We start from the raw sequence: 15,719 nt of genomic DNA on the forward strand, positions 1-15,719 counted from the left end.
TGACTGTGTAGAGCTTCTCCATCTTTGGCTGCAAAGTATATAGTCAATCTGATTTCAGTGTTGACCATCTGGTGATTTCCATGTGTAGAGTCTTCTCTTGTGTTGTTGGAAGAGGGTGTTTGCTATGACCAGTGTGTTCTCTTGGCAAAACTCTATTAGCCTTTGCCCTGCTTCATTCCATATTCAAAGGCCAAATTTGCCTGTTTCTCTATGTGTCTTGACTTCCTACTTTTGCATTCCAGTCCCCTATAATGAAAAGGACATCTTTTTGGGGTGTTAGTTCTAAAAGGTCTTGTAGGTCTTCACAGAAGTGCTCAACTTCAGTTTATTCAGCTTTACTGGTTGGCACATAGACTTGGATTACTGTGATATTGAATGGTTTGCCTTGGGAATGAACAGAGATCATTCGGTCATTTTTGAGATTGCATCCAATTACTGCATTTTGGACTCTTCTGTTGACCATGATGGCTACTCCATGTCTTCTTAGGGATTCTTGCTTGCAGTAGTAGATGTAATGGTCATCTGAGTTAAATTCACCCATTCCAGTCCATTTTAGTTCGCTGATTCCTAGAATGTCGACGTTCACTCTCGCCATCTCCTGTTTAACCACTTCCAATTTGCCTTGATTCATGGACCTAACATTCCAGGTTCCTATGCAATATTGCTCTTTACAGCATTGGACCTTGCTTCTATCACCAGTCACATCCACAACTGGGTATTATTTGTGCTTTGGCTCTATCCCTTCATTCTTTCTGGAGTTATTTCTCCACTGATCTCCAGTAACATATTGGGCACCTACTGAGCTGGGGAGTTCCTCTTTCAATATCCTATCATTTTGCCTTTTCATACTGTTCATGAGGTTCTCAAGGCAAAAATACTGAAGTGGTTTGCCATTCCCTTCTCCAGTGGACCACATTCTGTCAGACCTCTCCACCATGACCCACCAATCTTGGGTGGCCCCACAGGGCATGGCTTGGTTTCATTGAGTTAAACAAGGCTTTGGTCCTTGTGTGATCAGATTGACTAGTTTTCTGTAATTATGGTTTCATTGTGTCTGCCCTCTGATGCCCTATTGCAGCACATACCGTCTTACTTGGGTTTCTTTTACCTTGGACTTGTGGTATCTCTTCACAGCTGCTCCAGCAAATTGCACCCACTGCTCCTTACCTTATATGAGGAGTATCTCTTCACTGCCACCCCTCCTGACCTTGACCATGGAATAGCTCCTCTAGGCCCTCCTGCGCCCGCCCAGTGACTTCTGCTTAGACGTGGGGTTGCTACTCTTGCCTGGGCGCTGCCCCTGACCTCAGGCATTGTGTAGCTCCTCCCAGCCACTGCCCTTGACCTCAGACGCGGGGTACCTCTCTCGGCTGTCCCCACCCCCCGACCTCAGACGTGGGGTGGCTCCTCTCAGCCGCTGCCCCTAGGGCATGGGGTCCTCCTGGCTTTTGCCCGTGACCTTGGACGTGGGTCAGCTCCTCTTGTCCACCGTCACAGCCGTCTGCGCTTGTGTGATACATATACATGTATGTACATGTATATGTATCTCCGATAACATGCTTGTGATTAATCATGGTTTCTATTGGAAAGAAGCCTATTTTTTATGGAGAGTCTTGAAAACATATTTTATTCTTACCTTCAGATGAAGACCATTGGCAAGTGAAAATAAAGGAAGACAGTTTAGTTAAGTTAGCTAAAGAAAGACGTTTCCCCCGGGGGAAAGCTAAATCCTACAAGAGAGAGTAAATATATATGCAGGTGAAATGAACTGAAAAGTCAGGAAACAGTAGATATAAAAATATGAAGAAATGTACCAAGTCTAATTGTTCTTAAAATAGCCCTTAGAAAATTGGGAAGACATTTTACTAATTATTAGATCACAGTGATGAGGAAAATAAATCTAACAGGGCAGACAGAGGTCGTAGCAAAAGGACTGAAGAATTCTCAGGGGAGGCCAAGTGCTGGGAACTTTTGAGCTGTGGATTGAGTCCATTCTAACAGAAGTTAAGGAGCCACTCTATGAAGATGAAAAAGCTACTCTAGAATGTAAATGACACTGGATAGGCTTAAGATATGAATACTAGAAAGTCCAGTATAAAATATGTCAAAGAATTTCTGAAGAGTTTGAAGATGGCATAGATGTTATAGATGTGGGATTGTTTCTTGAGAAGAATAATTTTCAAAATTTATGTAATTGAAGCTCCAATTAAAAATAAAGCAAAGAAGAGATTAAAAAAAAGAAACTCTGCAAAGGCTCACTGAAAAAGACACTGATGCTGTGAAAGATTGAAGGTATGAGGAGAAAGGGATGATAGAGGATGAGGTGGTTAGATGTCATCACTGACTCAATGAACATGAGTTTGATCTAACTCCATGAGATGGTGAAGGATAAGGAAGTCTGACATACTGCATTCCATGGGATCACAAAGAGTTGTACATGACTGAGCGACTGAACAGCAACAACAACAAATGCAAAGGCAACTCAATAGGGACCATGATTGGATTAGAAACTTATTTTATGGGAAATGTAATCCAACTACACATGGATGGAATGCATCCAATAGAGACATGCTATATATATATATATATATATATATATATATATATATATATGTATATGTATATGTATATGTATATATAAAATAAAACTTTAGAGACATATAGAATCTATTCTTCTGCTAACTCTCATTCCAAGAAAACCAATACAGTAAATTCAAGAGATTATATTAAGAAGGCAAATGTTTGGGTCAGAAATCAAAGAATAATCAAAAAGTAAAAAGAAGTTTCTTAATTCTATCAAACACATTAACTGACATGTTACAAGTGAATTTAGCTTAAAGTAGTTGATTAAGCTGATTCTGATTTAACAGAGTCCAGTTTGAGTGGAAAAGAATATAGCACTAGCTTCTTACCTTAATATTGATGGATAAATATTATAGAAATTTTATTTCAGGCCTAGAAATTCAAAGGAATTAATTGAAGGAAGTTAATGCCTTCAGGAACATGTGGTAGAGCAACTGGTCCTAACTAAAGATACACAAGCTTCAAAGACAGAAACTGTAGCTTCAGATTCCTTGAAACAAAGGTTGGGCTTCAGGTGCAAGTAAAATGTGTCCTAGAGACAGGTTCCACTGGTTTATGTAATTCCATAGCAGAAAGTGAAACTGCAAAGCAGAAGCTAGTGTGGTATAGATATTTTAAATAATAAATCAAAAAATGTATGACACTGAATAAGCCCATATGCAAAATATTATGAGAGTGCTGACAACATAGGGTTAAAAAGAAAAATAAAAATTAGAAACTTTTCTTTCAATAAATGAGGAAGAAGGGCACTACAAATCAGATATGGTGACAGGCTAAGATTGTCTACTCTTTAGTTAGGAGAGAAAACTTGTGTTTAAGTGATTTTCACTCACTGACACAAGAGGCAATACTTCTCAATGCCCCCTCTCCAATCTGGGGAAACCATGACAGTGTTTACCTTTTTGGGGAGGCATGTTAACCAATTTTACATAAGTTCAAATGTAGTAAAAACTGGACAAATAACATTGGCTTAATTGGTAAGACCAAACAAGAATGATCCAGCTTCGTTCTTTCTGAAATCTTTGAGTTCCTGCCATATTCTTTGATAATAATAAGTAATGACTTATAACTATTACTTTCCTAGTGGCTCAGACAGTAAAGCATCTGCCTACAATGTGGGAGACCTGAGTTTAATCCATGGGTCAGGAAGATCTCTTGGAGAAGGAAATGGCAACCCACTCCAGCATTATTGCTTGGAAAAACCCATGGACAGAGGAGCCTGGTAGGCTACAGTCCTTGGGGTTGCAAAGAGTTGGACACAACTGAGCGACTTCACTTCTTATAACTATACTTTTCAGAAAGGAAACATATAGGGATTGGGATGGCCATTAAATTAATTTGTTAGGCATAGTGGTATGGACATTGGTGAGTTCCAGAAATTTTGAACTTTTAGGTAAGCACAGCAGACTTAATGCTCTCAAGGAAAATAGCACATCTTTTAGACACACTCTTATTCTTCCTAATCATTAATATCCCTTCTCAGTAAGAGTAAGAAATAAGAAATGGGAAGGGCATGAAAAAGCTCTTATTTAACAAAAGCAGAATAATTTTATTTGGCATTTTCATTTATTTACATTGTTTGTGTCTTCCCATGTAATTAATAATGGTAAAATTTGTAACCATCTTGGGAGTATTTCTATATTAATTTATTGGAGTACCTTAATGTTGCTATTTAATTTCATTATAAAAACTCTATATTCATTTTATATAATACCTCAGCATATAATTTGGGATTGAATATAGAATAAGGAATAGGCTTTCAGACTAAGATGGAAGTGCCAATATATTTGACTTAATTATTGTTTACTATTCTGATCTAATTCAGAGTCAAGATTGATAGAAAGATATGAGCACATTTGAGAGACATTTGGGAGATAGAATCAAGAGGACCTGGAGTTGGATTTGGTGTGAACCATGAGGAAGAAGGTACCAAGGTGTTAGTTTTCTGACTTAAGAAAATGGATGGATGTGTGTTCCCTGGAAAAGAATGTGCTTTGGGACATGAGTATTGAGTTCTGTTTATGCAAAATTTAACTGAAATCTCTGAAATGTTGGATATAAAATTAGGTATGTCTTTGCGTGCTCAAAAACAAGTCCTGGAGTGGATATATTAAATTAAAAGTTTTACATCCAATAAAGGAGGATGCTTTAGAAGCAAAAAAATAGACAAAAATAAGCCCCTCCCCCCCAAATAAGACTAAGTTAGGATCAAGAAGGATACAGGTTTAAAACTGAGAGGAGTTGGCTTTTCACCGTTGAGAATGTTAGCTGTGGGTGTGTCATGTGTGTCTTTTATTATGTTGAGGGAGGTTTCCACTATTCTCACTTTCTATAGAATTTTAACCATAAATGGGTGTTGAATTATGTTGAAAGCTTTTCTGCATCAATTGAGATAATCATAAGATTTCTATTTTTTAGTTTGCTAGTGTGGTGTATCACATTGATTGATCTGCCGATATTGAATAATCTTTATATCCCTGAGATAAACCTCACCTGATAATGGTGGACGATCCTTTTAATGTATAGTGGAATTCAGTTAGCTAGTATTTTCTTGAATATTTTTGCATATATGTTCATCATTGTTATTGGCCTGTAAGCTTCAAAAAGAAAATTCATATGTCTGTCTGGTTTTGGTGTCAGAGTGAGGGTGGCCTCATAGAATTAGCTTGGGAGTGCTCCTTCTTCTGTGATTTTTTGAAACAGTTTCAGAAGGATAGGTGCTAACTCTTCTCTAAATCTTTGCTAGAGTATGCCTGTGAAGCCATCCTGTCCTGGGCTTTTGTTTGTTGGGAGATTTTTAATAACATTTTCAATTTCATTATTTGTGACTTATCAGTTCATGATTTTTATTTCTTCCTGGTTCAGTTTTAAACAGTTACAGTTTTCTAAAAATTTGTCCATTTCTTCTATGTTGTCTATTTTATTGCCATATAGTTGTTTGTAGTAGTTTCTTATGATTCTTTGCATTTCTGTAGTATCAGTTGTAGCTTCTTTATTTCTAACTTTATTGATTTTAGACCTCTACTTTTTCTTGATGTGTCTGGCCACAGGTTTATCAATTTTACTTATCTTCTCAATAAACCAATTTCTAGTTTCATTGATCTTTGCTATTGTTTTCATCTCTATTTCATTTATTTCTGCTCTGACATTTATGATTTGTTTCCTCCTACTAACTTTGGGTTTCCTTTGGTCTTCTTTCTCTAATTGCTTTAGATGTAAACGATGAGATTGTTTATTTGAGATTTTTTTTTTTTCTTGTTCCCTTAGGTAAGATTGTATTGCTATAAACTTCCCTTTTAGAGCTGCTTTTGCTATACCTCAAAGGTTTTGGACTGTCATGTTTTAACTGTCATTTTTCTCTAGATTTTCTTTTTTTATTTTTGGTTAAAAAAATTTTTTTTACTTTAAATATTGTATTGGTTTTGCCATTTTTTTAATTTCATCCTTGATTTCCTCAGTGATCTCTTTAGTAACAGTGATCTGTTCAGTGGGCTGTTTAGTAACATATTGTTTAGCCTCCATATGTTTGTTTTTTAAAGTTTTGTTTGTAATTGATTCATAATCCTATAGTGTTGTGGTCAGAAGAGATGCTTGCATGATTTCAATTTTCTTAAATTTACTGAGGTTTGATTTGTGGCCGAAGATGTGATCTATCTTGGAGAATGTTCCATGTGTACTTGAAAATGTTTTCTACTGCTTTAGGATGGAATGTTCTATAAATGTCAATTAAGTCTGTCTGGTTAGAATATTGATTAAGGCCTATGTTTCCTTTTTGATTTCTGTCTGGATGATTTGTCCTTTGATAAGTGTGGGTGTTAATGTCATCCACTATTATTGTGTTACTGTTGATTGCTCCTTTTATGGCCATTATTATTTGCCTTATAAATTGAAGTGCTCCTATGTTAGGTGCATATATATTTACAATCATAACTTTTAATTCTTGGATTAATTCTTTGATCATTATGTTTTGTTTTATTTTGAAGTCTATTTTGTCTGATATAAGTATTACTATTCCAGCTTTATTTGATTTCCATTTGCATGGATTGCCTTTTTCCATCCCCTCACTTTAGTTTGTATGTGTCCTTAAATCTGAAGTGAGTTTCTTGTAGAAAGAATATATATGGGTCTTGTTTTCTTTTTTGTAATCCATCCAGCTACTCTGTGTTTTGGTTGGAGCATTTAATCAGTTTTTATTTTTGGTAAATATAGATAGGAATGCTTTTATTGCAATTTTTCAAATTGTTTTGAATTTGTCTTGAAGGTCTTTTTCCTCCCTTCCTATTTTGTTTTCTTCTCTTGTGACTTGATGTTTATCGAGGATATACCATATTCTTCTATTGGAAAGCTCTGTACTGTCAACATAAATATGCAGGCAATATACCCAAGGCAATATGCAGACTCAATGTAAGCCCTGTCAAATTACCAATGTCATTTTTCGCAAAGCTAGTACAAGAAATTCTAAACTTTATGTTGAAACACAGAAGATCCTGAATAACCAAAGCAATCTTGAAAAATAAAAATGGAACTGGAAAAATCAAACCCCATGACTTTAGACTATACTGAAACCTGCATTAATCAAAATGGTATGTTACTGTCACAAAAACAGAAATACAGATCTATGGAACCAGATAGAAAACCCAGAAATAAACTCCTGAATCTATGGTAATCTATGTAAAGCACAAAATATATATAATGGAGAAAAGACAATCTTTTCAGTAAGTATTGCTGGGAAATTGGACAGCTACTTGTGAAAAAAATGAAACTTGAAAAATCCCTAAGACCATACACAAAAATTGAACTGTGTCAAAAATCTAAATGTAATGTTAGATACTATAAAATTATTTTAGGAAAACAAACAAAACACTCTTTGACATAAATCACAGCAACATCATTTTTGATACACTCCTAGAGTAAAGGAAATTTTAAAAAATAAAAACATATAAAATAAAACCGAATTAAACTTAAAAACTTCTGCACAGTAAAGTGAACCATTAAAAAATGAAAAAAAACTCTAGAATGGGAAAAATATTTGCAAATGAAAGACAGACAGTTGCTTAATCCCCAAAATATATAAACAACTTGTGTAGCTCTATGTCAAAAAAGCAAACAATCCAATCAAAATATATGGAAAAATCTAAATAGACATTTTGTTAAAGAAGATAAAGAGATGACCAAAAAAGCAAATGAAAGGTAACTAACTATCACAGAAAAGCACATCAAAATTTCAATGAGGTATTATGTCACACTGGTCCTAATGATCATGAAAAAGTTTAAAAGCAATAAATGCTGAAGAATATATGCAGAAAGGGGAACTATCCTACACTAGTAGTGGAAATGTAAATTGGTACAATTATTATGGTGAACATTATAGAGTTTTCTTCAAAAAAATAAAAATAGGACTAACATATGATTCAGGAATCACACTCCAGGGCATATATCCAAAGAAAACTCTAATTCAAAGCAGTGCATTCATTCCAACAGCGATGGGAAGGATACAAAAGAAAAGAAAATGTTAAAAATACAAGACAGTAAGGGGATAAGGAATAATGAAAATTTACTAAGGATAGAAAAAATTAAAAATTTAGTATTTTCATACATTAATAATTTGATTTATTAATTGCTGTTGTTCAGTCACTAAGCCATGTTTGACTCTGTAACCCCATGGACTGCAGCATGCCAGGCTTCCCTGTCCATCCCCAATTTCCAGAGCTTGCTCAAACTCATGTGGTAACATCCAACCATCTTATCCTCTGTCATCCCCTTCTGCTCCATCCTTCAATCTTTCCTAGCATCAGGGTCTTTTCCAATGAGTCAGTTCTTCTCATCAGGTGTCCAAAGATTTGGAGCTTTAGCATCAGTCCTTCAAATGAATATTCAGAGCGGATTTCCTTTAGGATTGACTGGCTTGATCTCCTTGCTATGAAAGGGACTCTCAAGTCTTCTCCAACATCATGGGTGAACAGCTTGAATTATTCCTCCCTCAGCCATCTTTATGGTACAATTCTCACATTTGTACATGACTACTGGAAAAACCATAGCTTTGACTATATAGACCTTTGTCAACAAAGTGATGTCTCTGTTTTTTAATATTCTCCCTAGGTTTGTCATATCTTTCTTTCTAAGGAGCAAGCATTTTCTAGTTTCATGACTGTAGTTACCATCTGCACTTATTTTTTGAGCTTCCTGGACTGTTGTATTCAGTGCTGATCCCACGGCAGACCACTGTTGACCCATGCCGCTGCAAGAGATTCCTGGACACACACAGCCAAGTCTGGCTCAGTCTCTTGTGGGATCTCTGCTTCTTTCTCCTGGTTCCTGGTAGGAACAAGGTTTTGTTTGTGCCCTCCAAGACTCTTCTCCAGTCCTGTGGAAATTCCATAATCAAATCCCACTGACCTTCAAAGTCAAATTCCCTAGGGGTTATCAGTCCCTTTGCAAGATCCCCAGGTTGGGGATATGTTGTAGGCACTAGAACTTTTCTAACATGCCAGAGCTTCTTGGATACAATTGTTTTCCAGTTTGTGGATTGTCTGTTTGGTGGCTCTATTGTGGGGCTAATGGGGACCTCCTCCAAGAAGACTTTTGTCCCACACTGGACCTCCCGTCTCTGCTGCAGCCAGAGCTCCTGTCCCTGTGGCAGGCCAGTGCTGATCTGTGCTTCCACAGAAGACACTCAAACACTCAGAGGAAAGTGTTCCTTAGTCTCTTGTGGGGTCTCTATGCCCTCATGAGAACAAGGATTTCTGTAAGCCCTCTGAGTATCTCTGGCAGGTATGGGGTTTTGCTTCTAAACGTGATTTTGCTCCTCCTACCATCTTGCTGGGGCTTCTCCTTTGCCCTTTGATGTGGGTTACCGTTTCTTGGTGGGATCCAATATTCTCCTGTCAATGGTTGTTCAGCAGCAAGCTGCAGTTTTGGAGTTCTCACAGGAGATATGAGTGCACATCCTTCTACTCCATAATGGTTATAATATTTTAGGTTTTTTTCTTTAATATAAATTTATTTATATTCATTAGAGGTTAGGTGTTTTTTGTTTTTTAATTTTACTTTATTTTACTTTACAATACTGTATTGGTTTTAGACATACATCAACATGAATCCACCACGGGTGTACATGAGTTCCCAATCCTGAACCCTCCTCCCACTTCCCTCCCCATACCATCTCTCTGGGTCATCCCAGTGCACCAGTCCCAAGCATCCTGTATCCTGCATCGAACCTAGACTGGTGATTCATTTCTTACATGATATTATACATGTTTCAATGCCATTCTCCCAAATCATCCCACCCTCTCCCTCTCCCACAGAGACCAAAAGACTGTTTTATACATCTGTGTCTCTTTTGCTGCCTCGCATACAGGGTTATCATTACCATCTTTCTAAATTCCATATATATGCATTAGTATACTATATTTGTGTTTTACTTTCTGGCTTATTTGACTCTGTATAATCGGCTCCAGTTTCATCCACCTCATTAGAATTGATTCAAATGTATTCTTCTTAATGGCTGAATAATACTCCATTGTATATATGTAGTACTGCTTTCTTATCCATTCATCTGCTGATGGACATCTAGGTTGCTTCCATGTCCTGCCTATTATAAACAGTGCTGTGATGAACATTGGGGTACACCTGTCCCTTTCAATTGTGGTTTCCTCAGTGTGTATGCGCAGTAGTGGGATTGCTGGGTCATAAGGCAGTTCTATTTCCAGTTTTTTAAGGAATCTCCACACTGTTCTCCAAAGTGGCTGTACTAGTTTGCATTCCCACCAACAGTGCAAGAGGGTTCCCTTTTCTCCACACCCTCTCCAGCATTTATTGCTTGTAGACTTTTGGATCACAGCCATTCTGACTGGTGTGAAATGGTACCTCATTGTGGTTTTGATTTGCATTTCTCTGATAATGAGTGATGTTGAGCATCCCTTCATATGTTTGTTTGCCATCTGTATGTTTTCTTTGGAGAAATGTCTATTTAGTTCTTTGGTCCATTTTTTGATTGGGTCATTTATTTTTCTGGAACTGTGCTGCAGGTGATGCTGTATATTTTTGGGATTAGTTGTTTGTCAGTTGCTTCATTCGCTATTATTTTCTCCCATTCCAAAGGCTGTCTTTCACCTTGCTTATAGTTTCCTTTGTTGTTCAGAAGCTTTTAATTTGATTGCTAATTAGTGGAAGTCAGAAACATTTACAGTCACTCAAATCACACTTTGTAATATGTCTTCCATTCCTGTATTCAAAGATGGCTTTTATCATACTTCCCTGGTTTGTGTTGTATTTATTTCCTAATACATCTTATTTTTTCATAGATTATTTCCTTTGTCATCATAACTGAACTTCTTACTTCACAAAGTACTCATGTGAAGTAGGCTGACTTCAAATATTCTCATGTTTTAAGGCATGTTCAGGAAGGAAAGATGGAACTGAAAATAACTGGTAGCTCAAGCCACTGTATTATATCCATTTTAATTATATTCAGAGAATAAACTACATCTTGACAATATGTTGTTAATATAGTAAATATTGATATTGCTTAATAATAATCATTATTTAAAGGCAGTTATCACAAAATCTCTATAATTTGTTAAACTGACAAGAAATTTAATTCATTTAATTTCTTTAGTCATATTTTCAAGCTAAATATTTAGCATAATTCCTGAATTCACTCATTTTCAGAGTAGATAACTTGAAAGTACACAATTTAAAAGATAATGCTTAATTATTTTGATGACCACACATACATTTTAAGTAGGCCATTCATATAGAGTCATGTGCTCTGAAAGCAGTTTCAAAAATGAATGCATTAATCTCAGTATCCTGGTACAATAGTTGTATATTTTTATAGCACAATAACCAGTAAATAAAAGGAAGCTGCCAAGCACTCATTGTTAATGAATGGTGAAGCCAATATCAAGAATCTAGTTTTCTGAGTCCATAAAGTAGATATATAGTTAACTAAAAGTAAAGTGTCTACTTTATTTCTTTAAAATTATTACTGACACTAGATCATTAAGATATGCTTAGTATTAAAAATTATAATTAAAACACTAAAGATATAATTTAGGGGAAGAGGTACATTTAGACATTCACCATTTTAGTAGCTATTCATACTCTCAGAACACTGAAATTTCAGAAATGATGCTTAAAATCTACAACTTAAACATCCTTCAGTAACATTCTCTTTTACCTAGAATAAACTAAAAACTTCTTGAAATGACCTATAAATCTATTTATTTCAGACCTCTTCCTATTTAAGTTAATTGGGATTGATTTTCACACTTAAGCAGAAAACCCTAAAGTAACAATGCTTTTAATAAACAAGAAAGTATTTATTTCCTACTTAATCCCAAGGTAAGAAGCACAGGGTTCACATATGAGATGCAAGAATTTATTAGCACTTCATAGCTCTTATACTCACCATTCTGTTATATCTTGTATGTGGCCCTCTGCTTAATGGCCTAAGGTAGTTATTAGATCATCTTTATTTTTAAGACAGAATTAAGAGTATAATAATATATTAAGAAAAATCTTGGAATTCTGTCACTAGGGGAGAACGAAAATATTTAAAGACAACTAGCAGTCTACATTCCACTATTTTTACTAATCACCCATATTATTCTACTTCTTAATCACTGTTTTCCATCCATTTTGCCTTTTTGTAAGTTCCTTGAATACACTCTAACACTTTCTGCCTTGGCTTTTCCAGCATTGCTTAAGAACACATTCCACAATTATAATATATGATTTGTTTTTGTTCATCTTTTGAATAACAGCAAAATATAATTTTCAATGTTTTTCATATATTTTTTATGTACGTGAAATCACATTTTATATTTGATTACTGTAACATTTTATCTAATTCACTTTTATGATCACTCTATTCATATTTGACAGCACATTAATTTTTAATTATAGATTCAATAATTATACATATATATATATATATATATATATATTTCTCTACTGGTGTATACAGAATTAGAAATAGGTATATAAACATATGTATAGGTATGATCACATAGATTATCAAACGAGAGATCAATTCTTACGTTAATTTGACCCATTATTCTCTTTGTCTCTCTCTCTCGTTTTTTTTTTTTTTTTTTCATCTAAAGGAGTTTGGGTAAACAGAGATAACAGCTAACTATGATCATAAACACACACACAAACACAAAAAATTATATAGCCATAGAAACTATTATCTTTCATCACCAGTTCCCCAAACTCCAGTTCCCTCAGGACAAGATAAAGAGGAAAAAGTGATACCTGTGTATACAGTGGACAATATAACAGAAAAAGATTCTTTAGATTAGGAAATCTCTATATTTTATAATAGACAGTAAGCATGCCAACCTTTTTGGAGAAGAAAATGGCAAGCCATTCCAGTATTCCTGTCAGGAGAATCCCATGGACAGAGGGGCATGTTAGTCCACAGTCCATGGGACACAAAGAGTCAGACATGACTGAGCAACTAACATACACATGCCAACTCTTTAGTCTGAAGTGAGACGTTAATTTATTACAACACAGTATTATTATTTTAAATTTATTGGAGTGTAGCTATTTACAGTGTGTCTTAGTTTCTGCTCTACAATAAAGTGAATCTGTTATACATATATACACCCTTTAAAAAATTCTTTCACCATATATGTCTATGCAGTTATAATACCTTCACCTTGTTCCAAGGGAATAAACTATCATTTTCTTCTCAGGGATTTTGCTGTACCAGTATTCTTGAAAAAATAGTTTGCATCAAAGGGCTATTAATGCCTCCTTCATGGATGTGCAGAAGTTTACAGATAATAATCTCACATTAATATGCACATTACAGGGGACTGGAATGCAAAAGTAGGAAATCAAGAAATACCTGGATTAACAGGCAACTTTGGCCTTGGAATACGGAATGAAGAAGGGCAAAAGCTAATAGAGTTTTGCCAAGAGAACGCACTGGTCATAGCAAACATTCTCTTCCAACAACACAAGACATCCACTCTACACAAGGACTTCGCCAGATGATCAACATTGAAGTCAGACTGATTATATTCTTTGCAGCCAAAGATGGAGAAGCTCTATACAGTCAGCAAAAACAAGACTGGGAGTCGACTGTGGCTCAGATCATGAGCTCCTTATTGCCAAATTCAGACTTAAGTTGAAGAAAGAAGGGAAAAACACTAGACCATTCAAGTATGACCTAAATCAAATCCCTTATGATTATACAGTGGAAGTGAGAAATAGATTGAAGGGACTAGATCTGATAGACAGAGTGCCTGATGAACTATGGATGGAGGTTCATGACACTGAACAGAAGACAGGGATAAAGACCATCCCCATGGAAAAGAAATGCAAAAAAGCAAAATGGCTATCTGGGGAGGCCTTACAAGTAGCTGTGAAAAAGAAGAAAAATGAAAAGCAAAGGAGAGAAGACAAAATATAAGCATCTGAATGCAGAGTTTCAAAGCATAGCAACGAGAGATAAGAAAGACTTCCTCAGTGATCAATGCAAAGAAATAGAGGAAAACAACAGAATGGGAAAGACTAGAGATCTCTTCAAGAAAATTAGAGATACGAAGGGAGCATTTCATGCAAAGATGGGCTCAATAAAGGACAGAAATGGTATGGACCTAATGGAAGCAGAAGGTATTAATAAGAGGTGGCAAGAATACAGAGAAGACCTGTACTAAAAAGATCTTCACGACCCATATAAGCATGATGGTGTGATCACTCACCTAGAGCCAGACATCCTGGAATCTGAAGTCAAGTGGGCCTAAGAAAGCATCACTACAAACAAAGCTAGTGGAGGTGATGGAATTCCAATTGAGCTGTTTCAAATCCTGAAAGATGATGCTGTGAAAATGCTCCACTCAATATGCCAGCAAATTTGGAAAACGCAGCAGTGGCCACAGGACTGGAAAAGGTCAGTTTTCATTCCAATCCCAAAGAAAGGTAATGCCAAAGAATGCTCAAACTACCGCACAGTTGCACTCATCTCACATGCTAGTAAAGTAATGCTCAAAATGTCCAAGCCAGGCTTCATACATATGTGAACCGTGAACTTCCCGATGTTCAAGCTGATTTTATAAAAAGAAGAGGAACCAGAGATCAAATTGCCAACATCTGCTGGATCATCAAAAAAGCAAGAGAGTTCCAGAAAAACATCTATTTCTGCTTTAATGACGATGCCAAAGCCTTTGACTGTGTGGATCACAATAAACTGTGGACAATTCTGAAAGAGAGGAATATCAGACCACCTGACATGCCTCTTGAGAAATCTATATGCAGGTCAGGAAGCAACAGTTAAAACTGGACATGGAGCAACAGACTGGTTCCAATAGGAAAAGGAATATGTCAAGGCTGTATATTGAAACTCTGCTTATTTAACTTATATGCAGAGTACATCATGAGAAACACTGGGCTGGAAGAAACACAAGCTGAAATCAAGATTGTTGGGAGAAATATCAATAACCTCAGATATGCAGATGACACCACCCTTATGGCAGAAAGTGAAGAGGAACTAAAAAGCCTCTTGATGAAAGTGAAAGAGGGTAGTGAAAAGTTGGCTTAAAGCTCAACATTCAGAAAATGAAGATCATGGCATCCGGCCCCGTCACTTCATGGTAAATAGATGGGGAAACATTTATTTTGGGGGCTTTATTTTTGGGGGCTTCAAAATCACTGCAGATGGTGATTGAAGCCCTGAAATTAAAAGACACTTACTTCTTGGAAGGAAAGTTATGACCAACCTAGATAGCATATTGAAAAACAGAGACATTACTTTGTCCACAAAGGTCCATCTAGTCAAGGCTGTGGATGAATGTAAATGTTGGTCTGTGAAGAAAGCTGAGTGCCTAGGAGTTGATTCTTTTGAACTGTGGTGTTGGAGAAGAGTCTTAGAATCCCTTTGACTGCAAGGAGATCCATCCAGTCCTTCCTAAAGGAGATCAGTCCTGGGTGTTCTTTGGAAGGACTGATGCGAAAACTGAAACTCCAACGCTTTGGCCACCTCATGCGAAGAGCTGGCTCATTGGAAAAGACTCTGATGCTGGGAAGGATTGGGGGCAGGAAGAGAAGAGGATTACAGAGGATGAGATGGCTGGATGGCATCACTAACTCGATGGACATAAGTTTGGGTGAACTCTGGGAGT

This window comes from Budorcas taxicolor, chromosome 15 (assembly GCF_023091745.1).
Source record: "Budorcas taxicolor isolate Tak-1 chromosome 15, Takin1.1, whole genome shotgun sequence".
In the NCBI taxonomy this organism is placed as follows: Eukaryota; Metazoa; Chordata; class Mammalia; order Artiodactyla; family Bovidae; genus Budorcas; species Budorcas taxicolor.